Source organism: Ursus americanus, chromosome X (genome assembly GCF_024610735.1).
Source record: "Ursus americanus isolate L20-20 chromosome X, mUrsAme1.1.p, whole genome shotgun sequence".
NCBI lineage: Eukaryota > Metazoa > Chordata > Mammalia > Carnivora > Ursidae > Ursus > Ursus americanus.
The window spans coordinates 63,970,318-63,985,627 of record NC_142164.1 but is presented as its reverse complement, the minus strand read 5'-3'; positions in this window follow the sequence as shown (position 1 = coordinate 63,985,627).

Genomic DNA, 15,310 nt, shown 5'->3' with positions numbered 1-15,310 from the left:
CATAGTACCTGGATATTAAGTCTGGGAAATATGTCTAGGTAACAACACCACTTGGTCCTGTCACTTTTTAAAATAAGTTTGTAGCAAACAGACCATAAGGTAACCCTTAATGATCTTATCTGCTAATGTTCACACCTTTGTTTATTCCCTTCCCCTTGTGTGTGCACAGTACTTGTGACTTCTAACCAAATAGCAAATTATGAACAATGGCAAAGTTGATGGAATGTCACTCCCTGGATTACTCCTATATTTGCATCATGTTGTATAAGATTCACTCCTATAATTGCATCATGTTGTATAAGATTGTCTTAGAGTGGAGGAAAAGATTCTCATTGCTGGTTTGACAATGTAAGCAGTTATGCTAGAGAAGCACATGGGAATAAGAACTGTGGGAATCCTTTAGGATCTGAGGACCATCTCCTGCTAGCAGCCAGCCAAAAACTTATGGTTACATGGCCACAAGAACATGAATTCTGCCAACAATCTGAATGAACTTGGAAGTATATTCTTCCCCAGTTATTTTTCCAGATGGGAATGCAGTGCAACTAACACCTTGATTACAGTCTTGTGAGACCCTAAACAGAGGATGCAACTAAGCTGTCGCAAAACCTTGGCCCACAGAAAACATGATGCATTATGTGTGGTGTTTAAAGCTGTTAAATTTGTGGTAATTTTAAGGCAAGAATAGAAAACAAATACAAAGCTTAATGTGAATCTTAGCTGGTTTTCTATAAATAACCAATCTTTCAAAAAAAAATCCTTTCCCAAGGTAAATACTTAATTGTAATTTACCCTATAGGGAACCAAATGAAGAATTCCCGTGACATACAATGGGAAGAGGCTATTTTGTCTTGAATGACATTTTCTAGGTGTTAAACATACCTACGAAGACCTGTATCACTGAAGATTGTCTTCATATTAAGTGGCATGGGAAGCTGTTATATAAATAAGCCAAAGATGAGGCCCCTGTAATTAGTCCTGTATTTCCTTCACAGCAGGCCAGGACAATTAGCTTAAATGCCTACTAGTGGCAAACTCGATTTTTTACACATTAAAAAATTTGTACAATTTTTACAAATTTCTACATTTTATGCAGTCGCTTTAAATGTAGCCCTTATAAGCATATGTTTAGCCTTTGGGGCTTGCCTGATTTGCATGCTTTGTAAAACTGCCCTTATAAATCTACTGGCCACAGATAAGGTAAACCCGGGTGCTATAAATGACTCCAAGCCACTTCTGCCCTGTGGAGCTCTCTGACTCGAGCTAAGTGGTGTTACCTAGACAGTAAGACCCCTTTCCTATTCCCTACTTTGCTTGAAGTTTCTTTGCTTCCTTCTCTTCTGAGTGGTGAGACTCTGGAAGGTCCCATGCCATAAGGAACTAACCCATCTGCTATTCTTCATAGAAATCTATTGGAAGTACTGAATAAAGCTCATGGTATGCTGCTGCCACCTTGTGGTCACATATTTTTCCTAGCTCGGCTCAGAAACTTCCAAACTCACTACAGAAACTGACCATCTGCTTAAAACGTTCTCTCCTCGTCATCTCAGAAGTATAACAGTTGTCAAGAACTATATCTAGAATCCATTTGAATAGGCCTTGACCCGATAATATTTGATTAGCACTGGAAATGATTATCATCTAGTATATTTTTCAGGACTGCTCTTAAAAGTTTAATCTTTTTTTTTTTTTCTTTATAAGAGGGTTTATGAGCTATCTACTGTGGTGTAACAAATATTCTCCCTAAATGTAGTGGCTTAGAACAACAAACATTAGTTACGTAGTTTGTAGGAGTTAGAAATTTGGGTGTAGCTTAGTTGATAGTTCTGGCACAACATCTCTTGGGCTATTGGAGATAGGGAGTCTGCTCAGACTGCAATTATCTTGAAAGTTTGGGTTGTAAGATTAACTTACTGTTCAATCACATTGTTTTGGGTGGAAATACTCCCTTCTGTAGGCCACAGCATGTAGCAGTTGGCTTTCCCAAGAATGAATAATCCAAGAGAGAGAGAGAGAGAGCAAGAAAGATGCTTTTTTGTGACAGTCCTTCTGAGTCATGTACCATCACTTCCAGTTTTTTCTATTTATTATGATTGAGTCACTAAATACAACCCACATTTATAGAATGATAGACTCCACCAGTTAGAGAATGAATACTAGAGAGATTGTAGGTATTTTTTTTTTAAGAGAGAGACACACAAACAGAGGTAAGCAGGCTCCACGCCCAGTGTGAGCCTGATGCAGGGCTCAATCTCACAACCCTGAGATCATGACCTGAGCTGAAATCAAGGTCAGACGCTTAACCAACTGAGCGATCCAGGTAGGTGCCCCTGTAGACATATTTTTAAACCATTATAGGAGAGATGTCAGCAATCATGACAGAATAAAAGACTCATAATCTTGTCCCTCCACAAAATCAATGAACAATTGGACAAAAATTGTCAAAATCAACATTTTTTTGAACTCTGGAAATTAACCAAAGTCTTAAATCCACCTGGGCAATGCTTAGTCCAAAAACTGTAGTTGATTCTCAATGAGAACAGTAAATTGTGCCATTTTAATTTACCAACAAATCCTTTATCTGGGGGAAGTAATCCCTAATCAGATCCAGGAAGCACTGAGAGCCCCTAACAAGATTAACCCAATGAGGTCCATGCAAAGACACATAATAATTAAAATGGCAAAAAGTAACGATAAAGAGAACATTTTAAGAACAGCAAAAGAAAACAGCTACATACAAGAGATCCCATAGGGCTCTCAGTTGATTTGTCAGAAGAAACTTTGCAGGCCAGTATAGAATGGCATAATATATTCAAAGTACTGAAAGGAAAGAACCCTGCAACCAAGAATAATCTATCCAAGCATGAGAGACTATGGACTCTGAGAAACAAACTGAGGGCTTCAGAGGGGAGGTGGGTGGGGAATTGTGATAGGCCAGTGATGGGTATTAAGGAGGGCACATATTGCATGGTGCACTGGGTGTTATACGCAAATAATGAATCATCGAACTTTACATCAAAAACCAGGGATGTACTGTATGGTGACTAATATTATATAATAAAAAATATTATAAAAAAAAGAATAATCTATCCAGCAAGGTTTACATTCAAAATAGAAGGAGAGGGAGGAGTAGGGGACCCCTTTTTCAGCCGGTCCCCTGAGTCGAGCTGGATAGGTACCACACCAGCTTAAACAACCACGGAAGCAGCCTGAGACACAGGAAGATACATCTGGATCTCTACAAATGAACATCTCCAGCGCTGAGTATTGAGGTACGAAGCGGGGAGCCGTGAAACCGTGCACAGATATCGGAAGATAAACGGAAGGGGAGGGAGCCGCCGCGTTCGGGCACCGGGAAGCGGTAGCCACCTGCACGGGGGAGCGGGCAGACTCGCGGACGGCACCTGCGAAACAGCAGATTGAGACCCTGAGCCAGGAGCGCGCACCACCAGACTTCTCATAGAACTCTGGAATCCCGGTGTGCTCACCGGACATAGACTGATACCCAGAGATCCGGGAGCGCACGGGGGCGGCTGGCTGCTGGCGGCTGGCGGCGGCGTTAGAAACACAAAGGACAGAGACGCGCCGGCCCTGGAAGTGAGGGCTGGGACGACGGGTGTGGGTCACACATCCCGGGACGCTGCAGAGTTGAGCAGCACCAACAGTAATGGAGTTAAAGTAGCCAGAACATCAGTGGAGAACGGGCCGCAATCCCTCTGTTCTGTGACAGAGGCTGAAATTCGGCCGCTGCTGCTCTGACTCTCAGAAGAGGCATAGCAGATCCCCAGGGAAAGCCGCCAGAGAACAAAAGCCTGGAAATACAGGCTCACAGCGTGCCCATCCCCATCCCCCCTCGCAGGGGACACGGAGACTCTACCCAAACAGAGTTGCCTGAGTATCGGCGCGGCAGGCCCCTCCCCCAGAACAGAGAAGGCAGGCTGAAAAATCAAGAAGCCCACAACCCGGGGCGCCTGGGTGGCGCAGTCATTGAGCGCCTGTCTTCGGCTTAGGGCGTGATCCCGGCGTTCCGGAAAGGAGTCCCTCATCGGGCTCCTCCGCTGGGAGCCTGCTTCTTCCTCTCCCACTCCCCTGCTTGTGTTCCCTCTCTCGCTGGTTGGCTCTCTGCCACATATAAATAAATAAAATCTTTAAAGAAGAAGCCCACATACCCAAGATCCCTATAAAACAAGGGGCATGGCCTGGGACCCAGTCAATAATTTGGGCTCTGGACAACCCCGCAACCTCTTCTCATCAGAATGACAAGAAGGAGAAGCCCCCCTCAGCAAAGAAAAGACAGTGAGTCTGTGGTCTCTGCCACAGAAATAATGGATATCGATGTAACCAAATTATCGTTACTCTGAAATGGAATTCAGAGTAACGATGGTCAAAATGATGAGTAGAAATGAAAAAAGTATTAACGAAAAGGTTACTGAGAATATAGAATCCCTAAGGACAGAAATGAGAGCGAATCTGACAGAAATTAAAAATTCTATGAGCCAAATGCAGGCAAAACTAGAGGCTCTGACGGCCAGGGTCACTGAAACAGAGGAATGGATTAGTGAATTGGAGGATGGGTTAATAGAGGAAAAAACGAAAATAGAAGCTGGTCTTAAAAAAATCCATGCCCACGAATGTAGGTTATGGGAGATTACTGACTCAATGAAACGATCCAATGTCAGAATCATTGGCCTCCCTGAGGGGGTGGAGAAAAACAGAGGTCTAGAAGAGATATTTGAACAAATTGTAGCTGAAAACTTCCCTAATCTAGCAAGGGAAACAAACATTCGTGTCCAAGAGGCAGAGAGGACCCCTCCCAAGCTCAACCACGACAAACCTACACCACGTCACGTCATAGTGCATTCGCAAATATTAGATCCAAGGATACGGTATTGAAAGTGGCCAGGGCAAAGAAATTTCTCACGTACCAAGGCAAAGGCATCACAATTACGACAGACCTGTCTACACAGACCTGGAATGATAGAAAGGGTTGGAGGGGCATTTTTAAAGCTCTTTCAGAGAAAAACATGCAGCCAGGGATCCTTTATCCAGCAAGGCTGTCATTCAGAATTGATGGAGAAATAAAAACATTTCAGAATCGCCAGTCACTCACCAATTTCGTAACCATGAAACCAGCCCTACAGGAGATATTAAGGGGGGGTTCTATAAAGGTAAAAAGGCCCCAAGAGTGATACAGAAAAGAAAGTCACAACCAATACAAACAAAGACTTTACTGGCAACATGGCATCATTAAAATTCTATCTCTCAGTTCTTAGTGCCAATGTAAATGGTTTGAATGCTCCCATAAAACGCCACAGGGTTGCAGATTGGATAAAAAGAAATAACCCATCCATTTGCTGTCTACAAGAGACTCATTCTGAACCCAAAGATGCATTCAGACTGAGAGTGAGGGGATGGAGTACCATCTTTCATGCAAATGGACCTCAAAAGAAAGCTACGGTAGCAATTCTCATATCAGATAGATTGGATTTTAAACTAGAGACTATAGTTAGAGATGCAGAAGGGCACTATATCATTCTTAAAGGAAGTATTCAACAAGCGGATATGACAATTATAAATATATATGCCCCCAACAGGGGAGCAGCAAGATATACAAGCCAACTCTTAACCAGAATAAAGAGACATATAGATAAAAATACATTCATAGTAGGGGACCTCAACACTCCACTATCAGAAATAGACAGAACACCCTGGCAAAAACTAAGCAAAGAATCAAAGGCTTTGAATGCCATACTCGATGAGTTGGACCTCATAGATATATATAGAACACTACACCCCAGAACCAAAGAATACTCATTCTATTCTAATGCCCATGGAACATTCTCAAGAATAGACCATGTTCTGGGACACAAAACAGGTCTCAACCGATACCAAAAGATTGAAATTATCCCCTGCATATTCTCAGACCACAACGCTCTGAAATTGGAACTCAACCACAAGAAAAATTTGGAAGAAACTCAAACACTTGGAGACTAAGAACCATCCTGCTCAGGAATGACTTGATAAACCAGGAAATCAAAAATCAAATTAAACAATTTATGGAGACCAATGAGGATGAAAATACAACAGTCCAAAACCTATGGGATACTGCAAAGGCAGTCCTAAGGGGGAAATACATAGCCATCCAAGCCTCACTCAAAAGAATAGAAAAATCTAAAATGCAGTTTTTATATTCTCACCTCAAGAAGCTGGAACAGCAACAGAGGGACAGGCCTAATCCACGCACGAGGAAGCAGTTGACCAAAATTAGAGCAGAAATCAATCAATCAGAAACCAGAAGTACAGTAGAGCAGATCAACAGGACTAGAAGCTGGTTCTTTGAGAGAATCAATAAAATTGACAGACCACTGGCAAGACTTATCCAAAAGAAAAGAGAAAGGACCCAAATTATTAAAATTATGAATGAAAAAGGAGAGGTCACGACCAACACCATTGAAATTGGAAGGATTATTAGAAATTTTTATCAACAGCTATATGCCAATAAACTAAGCAATTTGGAAGAGATGGAATCCTTCCTGGAAACCTATAAACTACCAAGATTGAAACAGGAAGAAATTGATTCCTTAAACAGGCCAATTAATTATGAAGAAATGGAGTCAGTGATAAACAACCTTCCAAATAACAAAACTCCAGGCCCGGATGGTTTTCCTGGGGAATTCTACCAAACATTCAAAGAAGAAATAATACCTATTCTCCTAAAGCTATTTCAAAAAATAGAAACAGAAGGAAAGCTACCAAACTCATTCTATGAGGCCAATATTACCTTGATCCCCAAACCAGGCAAAGACCCCCTCAAAAAAGAGAATTACAGACCAATTTCCCTAATGAATATGGACGCCAAAATCCTCAACAAGATACTTGCTAATAGAATCCAACAGTACATTAAAAGGATTATCCATCACGATCAAGTGGGATTCATACCTGGGATGCAAGCGTGGTTCAATATTCGCAAATCAATCAGCGTGATACATCATATCAACAAGAAAAGACTCAGGAACCATATGATCCTCTCAACTGATGCCAAAAAATCATTTGACAAAATACAGCATCCTTTCCTGGTTAAAACCCTTCAGAGTGTAGGAATAGAGGATACATTTCTCAATCTCATAAAAGCCATCTATGAAAAGCCTACTGCAAATATTATTCTCAATGGGGAAAAGCTGGAAGCCTTTCCCTTAAGATCAGGAACTCGACAAGGATGCCCACTCTCGCCACTATTATTCAACATAGTACTAGAAGTCCTTGCAACAGCAATCAGACGACAAAAAGGGATCAAAGGTATCCAAATCGGCAAAGAAGAAGTCAAAATGTCTCTCTTTGCAGATGACATGATACTCTATATGGAAAACCCAAAAGAAGCCACTCCCAAACTATTAGAAGTTATAGAGCAATTCAGTAACGTGGCGGGATACAAAATCAATGCTCAGAAATCAGTTGCATTTCTATACACGAATAACGAGACTGAAGAAAGAGAAATTAGGGAATCCATCCCATTTACAATAGCACCAAAAACCATACGTTACCTTGGAATTAACTTAACCAGAGATGTAAAGGACCTATATTCTAGAAACTATAAATCACTCTTGAAGGACATTGAGGAAGACATAAAAAGATGGAAAAAAATTCCATGCTCATGGATCGGAAGAATTAACATAGTTAAGATGTCCATGCTACCCAGAGCAATCTACACTTTCAATGGTATCCCGATCAAAATACCGAGGACATTTTTCAAAGAACTGGAACAAATAATCCTTAAATTTGTATGGAAACAGAAAAGGCCCCGAATCTCCAAGGAACTGTTGAAAAGGAAAAACAAAGCTGGGGGCATCACAATGCCGGACTTCAAGGTGTACTACAAAGCTATGATCACAAAGATAGCATGGTACTGGCACAAAAACAGACACATAGAGCAATGGAACAGAATAGAGAACCCAGAAATGGACCCTCAGCTCTTTGGGCAACTAATATTTGATAAAGCAGGAAAAAACATCCGGTGGAAAAAAGACAGTCTCTTCAATAAATGGTGCTGGGAAAATTGGACAGCTACATGCAAAAGAATGAAACTTGACCACTCTCTCACACCATACACAAAAATAAACTCCAAATGGATGAAAGACCTCGATGTGAGACAGGAATCCATCAAAATTCTAGAGGAGAACATAGGCAGCAACCTCTACGACATCGGCCAAAGCAACCTTTTTCATGACACATCCCCAAAGGCAAGAGAAACAAAAGATAAAACGAACTTATGGGACTTCATCAAGATCAAAAGCTTCTGCACAGCCAAGGAAACAGTCAAAAAAACTAAGAGGCAGCCCACGGAATGGGAGAATATATTTGCAAATGACACTACAGATAAAGGACTGGTATCCAAGATCTACAAAGAACTTCTCAAACTCAATACACGAGAAACAAATAAATCAAAAAATGGGCAGAAGATATGAACAGACACTTTTCCAATGAAGACATACAAATGGCTAACAGACACATGAAAAAATGTTCAAAATCATTAGCCATCAAGGAAATTCAAATCAAAACCACACTGAGATACCACTTTACACCAGTTAGAATGGCAAAATTAGACAAGGCAAGAGACAACAATTGTTGGAGAGGATGTGGAGAAAGGGGATCCCTCCTACATTGTTGGTGGGAATGCAAGTTGGTACAGCCACTCTGGAAAACAGTGTGGAGGTCCCTTAAAAAGTTAAAAATTGAGCTACCCTATGATCCAGCCATTGCACTACTGGGTGTTTACCCCAAAGATACAGACGTAGTGAAGAGAAGGGCCATATGCACCCCAATGTTCATAGCAGCATTGTCCACAATAGCTAAATTGTGGAGCGAGCCAAGATGCCCTTCAACAGATGAATGGATTAAGAAGTTGTGGTCCATATATACAACGGAATATTACCCAGCTATCAAAAAAAAAGATTTCTCAACATTTGCTGCAACATGGACGGCACTGGAGGAGATAATGCTAAGTGAAATAAGTCAAGCAGAGAAAGACAACTATCATATGATTTCTCTCATCTATGGAACATAAGAACTAGGATGATCAGTAGGGGAAGAAAGGGATAAAGAAAGGAGGGGTAATCAGAAGCGGGAATGAAGCATGAGAGACTTAGGACTATGAGAAACAAACTGAGGGCCTCAGAGGGGAGGGGGGTGGGGGAATGGGATAGGCCGGTGATGGGTAGTAAGGAGGGCATGTATTGCATGGTGCACTGGGAGTTATACGCAACTAATGAATCATCGATCCTTACATTGGAAACCGGGGATGTACTGTATGGTGACTAACGTAATATAATAAAAAATCATTAAAAAAAAAATAGAAGGAGAGATAGTTTCCCAGAAAAAAAACAAAACAAAACAAATTTAAGGGAGCTCATCACCACTAAACCAGCCTTACAAGAAACATTAAAGGGAATTCTTTGAGTGGAAAGAAAAGGCCATAACTAGAAGTAAGAAAATTATAAAAGGAAAGAATTTCACAGGTAAGTGCAAATGTGTACTAAAGGTAGAAGATAAGTCATTTATAAAGGCACTACAGAGAATAAAACACAAAAGTATTAAAATAGTTATCTACAAAAATCAGTCAAGGGATACACAAAAGATGTAAGATATGACATATATGTAAACATGGAAAGGAGAATTAAAATTTAGTGCTTTTAGAATGTATTCGAACTTAAGGAACCATCAACTTAATATAGACTGCTATAAATATAATATGTTAATATGAGCCTAATGGTAACCACAAATTAAAAAACTATAATACACACACAAAAAGAATGGAATCCAAATAAAGGTGTCATCCACAAGGAAAGAGATCAAGAAAAGAGGAAAGGAAGAGAGAAGAGCTATAAAAATAATGAGAAAACAACAAAATGGCAATAAGTACATAGCTATCAATAATTAATGTCTAAATACTTTAATCAAAAGACATAGAGTAATGGAATAGATTAAAAAAGAGAGACTGTGTGAAGATGGCAGTGGAGTAGAAGAACCCTGGACTCATCTTGTCCCATGAACACAACTAGATAACTATCAAATCACTGTAATTATCCCAGAAATTGACCTGAAGACTGATAGAACAAACTGCACGACTAAAAGAGAAGAGGCCACATTGAAGAACGTAGGAAGTGTGGAGACTTGGTTTAGGGGAGAAATAGATCATGGGTGCTGCAGAGGGGAGAGAGCTGTTGTTGAAGAGAAGGGCAAGAGAGAGTACAGCACACATGGGAACACATAGGAGAACATTTCCCCAAAGCCATTGGCTGGGAAAATGAGAGAGGCTGATTTACTGAGTTCTTGCAACCAGCAAGTCTTAAGTTTTAAAGGTCAGCAGGCTTGGCTAGGATAGAGCACTGAGGGCACTGCCCTGCTCCTGGAGAGAAGGCAGGCAAACAACCTGGGGGCAGACAGCATGGAAACAGCTATCTGAAGAACACCTGGGGTACATGGGGTAGATTAGTTGCTCTTCTCCCAGTGCATCCCTTAGAGGCAATGTTTACAGGGACACCTCTCCAGACACAAAGGAGCTGGCTGGCACCATTTCCTTCCCCCACTCCTCAGCATAAACACAGAGCCATCGGTGGGAAGCAGTGCAGTGCTGACACTGGCTGCCTAACTTGCCTACACCAAGCCCCACTCCCTGCACTCTGATGGGACTGCCCTTTTCGGTCAAGCTTGCCTCAGTCCAGGTGTGGTGGGATCCTTCCCCAGGAGACTCTGTAGTCCCAGTGCGGTGGGATCCTTTCCCAGGAGACTCTGCCCACCACATATCTCCCAACCAGAGAGTTCTGCAGGGCTTCTGTTCTAGTGGAAGTAGTATCAGGTCTCCTTTAACAAACAGGCCAGAGCACACCTAGTTAAAACTTGCCACATTCAGGCCAAGGACCAAACACTGGCCCACTGCAGGCAAGGAGAGCTTCTGAAGACAACTGGCCTGAAGGACAGAGCAGCCAAAATACTACAGCAGAGTGCACACAGCACACACTAGAGACTCTCCCTGAAGCACCAGGCCATGGACACTACATGACCTCTTCATAAAGCCATTACTCTCAGGAGCAAAAAACAAACCTGGCTTTTCTAACACAGAGAAGAAGGCAGACACTTAGACAAAATGCCAAGATGGAGGAATTCGTTCCAAAAGAAAGAACAAGATGAGGCTATGGCCAGAGAAGTAAGTGAAACAAATATAAGTACCATACCTGATGGAGAAGTTAAAGCATAAGGATGCTCACTGGGCTTGAGAAAGAATGGAAAACATCAGGGAGACCCTCACCACAGAGACAAAAGAATTAAAAAAGAATCAGTCAGAAATGAAGAATGTAATAAATGAAATTGGAAACAAACTGGATGCAATGAACAGCAGGCTGGAAGAAAGAGAGGAAGGAATTAGTGACCAAGAAGACAAAATAATTGAAATCAATGAAGCTGAACAAAAGAGAGAAAGAGTTATGGAACATAAGAATAGACTTAGGGAACTCAGTGACTCCATCAAACATAATAACGTTCATATTATAGGAGTCCCAAAAGAAGAAGAGAGAAAAATGGGGGCAAATAATTTATTTGAGGAAATCATAACTGAAAACTTCTGTAATCTAGGGAAGGAAACAGACATCCAGATTCAGGAGGCACAGAGAACGCCCATCAAAATGAACAAAAGCAGGCCAACACCAAGAAATATTATAATTAAATTTGCAAAATATAGCAATAAAGAAAAAAATCTCAAAAGCAGCAACACAAAAATCCTTAATTTACAAGGGAATACCCAGAAGACTAGTTGGGGATCTTGCAACAGAAATTTCACAAGCCAGAAGAAAGTGGCATGATATATTCAATGTGCTGAATGGGGAAAATATGTGGCCAAGTATACTCTATCTGGCAAGACTATCATTCAGAATAGAAGGAGAAAGAGAGTCCCAGAGAAACAAAAAATAAAAAAATTCATGACACTAAACCTTCCCTGCAAGAAATATTAAAGGAGACTCTTTGAGTAAGAAAGAAAGACCAAAAGTAATAAAGACAAGAAAGGATCAGAGAAAATCTCCAGAAACAATGAAATAACAATTAATACACTGGCACTAACTTCATATCTATCAATAATTACTCTGAATGTAATTGGAATAAATGTTGCAATAAAAAGATGTAAGTTGTCAGAATGGATTAAAAAAAAAAAAAGCAAGACCCATCCATATGCTGCCAACAAGAGACTGATTTTAGACCTAAAGACAGCTTCCAGTTGAAAGTGAGGGGATGGAGAAACATTTACCACTCAAGAGGATGTCAAAAGAAATCCAGCGTAGCAATACTTATATCAGACAAACTAGACTTTAAAGCAAAGACTGTAACAAGAGATAAAGAAAGGGCACTATATCATAATAAAGGGGACAATCCAACAAGAAGATCTAACAATTGTAAATATTTATGCACCCAACATGGGAAACTCAAGTATATAAAACAGTTAATAACAAACATGAAGGAACTCATTCATAATAATACCATAATAGTAGGGGACTTTAACACCCTACTAACATCAATGGGCAGATCATCTAAACAGAAAATCAGCCAGGAAATTATGGCTTTGAATAACACACTGGACCAGATGGACTTAACAAATATATTCAGAACATTCCATCCTAAAACAGCAGAATACACGTTGTTTTTAAATGCACATGGGACATTCTCCAGAATAGATCACATATTGGGTCAGAAATCAGACCTCCACAAACACAAAAAGATTAAGATCATACCATGCAACTTTTCTGACCACAACATGATGAAACTTGAAGTCAACCAGAAGAAAAAAATTGGAAAGCCCAGAAATACATGGAGGTTAAACAACATGCTACTAAACAATGAATGAGTCAACCAGGAAATCAAAGAAGTAATTAAAAAAAACATGTGTAAACAAATGAAACTGAAAACACGGTAGTACAAAACTTTTGTGATATAGCAAAAGCAGTCCTAAGAGGGAAGTCTATAGCAATACAAGCCTACCTCAAGAAACAAGAAAAATCTCAAATAAGCAACCTAACCCTACACCTAAAGGAGCTAGAAAAAGAACAACAAATGAAGCCTAAAGCCATCAAGAGGAAAATAAAGATTAAAGCAGAAATAAATGATATAGAAACTAAAGGCAATAGAAGAGATCAATGAAACCAGGAACTAGTACATAGAAAAAATTAATAAAACTGAAAACCTTTAAAAAATTGATAAACCCCTAGCTAGACTTATCAAAAAGAAAAGAGAAAGGACCCAAATAAATAAAATCATAAATGAGAGAGGAGAAAGGAAACCAACACCACAGAAATACAAAAAATACAAAATATAAAAGAATATTATGAAAAGTATATATGAACAAATTGGAGAACCTGGAAGAAATGGATAAATTCCTAGAAACATAAAATACCTAAACTGAAAGAGGAAGAAAGAGAAAACTTGAACAGACTGATAACCAGCAAAGAAATTGAATCAGTAATCAAAAATCTCCCAACAAACAAATGTCCAGGGCCAGATAGCTTCACAGGTGAATTCTACCAAATGTTTAAAGAATAGTTAGTACTTATTCTCAAACTATTCCAAAGAATAGAAAAGGAAGTAAAACTTCCAAATTCATTCTATAAGGCCAGCATTTCCCTGATACCAAAGCCAGATAAAAAAGCTGACTCCTTCAGAAGAGCATATGACTCTTGATCTCAGGGTCATGAGTTTGAGCCCCACGTTGGGTGTAGATTACTAAAAAAATAAATAACCAAAAGAGAGAGAAAGAGAGAGAAAGAAAGAAAGGAAAAGAAAAAGAAAGAAAGAAAGAAAATAGAAAAAGACTCCACTAAAAAAGAGAACTACAACCGATATCCTTGATGAACATGGATGCAAATGTTCTCAATGAAATACTAGCAAACTGAATCCAACAATACAGTAAAAGAATCATTCACCAGGATCAAATGGGATTTATTCCTGGGTTGCAAATGTGGTTCAGTATTTGCAAATCAATCAACATGATACACCACATTAATAAAAGAAAATATTAGAACCATATGATCCTATCATTGATTCTGAAAAAGCATTAGACAAAGTACAACATCGGTTCATGACAAATACCCTCAACAAAGTAGGTTTAGAGGGAATATACCTCAACATAACAAAAGCCACCTATGAAAAACACACATCTAATATCTTCAGTGGAGAAAAGCAAGACTTTTCCTCTATGGTCAGGAACAAGATAGGTATGTCCACTCTAACCATCATTATTTAACATAGTACTGGAAGTCCTAGCCTCAGCAATCACACAACAAAAAGAAGTAAAAGGCATCAGAATCAGCAAGAAGAAGTCAAACTGTCACTATTTGCAGATGACATAATACTCTACATAGAAAACCTGAAAGACTCCACCAAAAATTTGGTAAAACCCCATATATGAATTCAGTAAAGTCACAGGATATAAAATCAATGTACAGAAGTCTGTTGCATTTCTAAACACCAATAATGAAGCAGCAGAAAGAGAAATCAAGGAATCAATCCCATTTACAATTGCACCAAAAGCCATAACATACCTAGGAATAAGCCTAACCAAAGAGGTGAAAGACCTGTACTCTGAAAAGTATAAAATTTTGAAGAAAGAAATTGAAGGTGACTCAAAGATATAGAAAGACATTCCATACTCATGGATTCGAAGAATAAGTATTGTTAAAATATCTATACTACACAAAGCAATCTACACATTTAATGCAATCCCTATCAAAGTACCAACAGCATTTTTCACAGCACTGGAACAAACAATTCTAAAATTTTCATGGAACCACAAAAGACCCTGAATAACCAAAGCAGCCTTGAAAAAAAAAAAAAAGCAATGCTGGAGGCATCACAATTACGGACTTTAAGCTATATTACAAAGATGTAGTGATCAAAACACTATGGTATTGGTACAAAAACAGACACATCGATCAATAGAACAGAATAGAAAACCCAGAAATGAACCTATGACTATATGGTCAACCAATCTTCAACCAAGCAGGAAAGAATATCCAACGGGAAAAAGACATCTCTTCAACAAATGGTGTTGGGAAAACTGGATAGCACCATGCAAAAGAATGAAACTGGACCACTTTCTTATACCATACACAAACATAAATTAGAGATAGATGAAAGAGCTAAATGTGAGACCTGAAATCATCAAAATCCTAGAGGAGAACACAGGTAGTAACCTCTTTGACATTGGCTGTAGCAGCCTCTTACTAGATATGTCTCCTGAGGCAAGGGAAATAAAAGCAAAAAGTAACTATTGGGA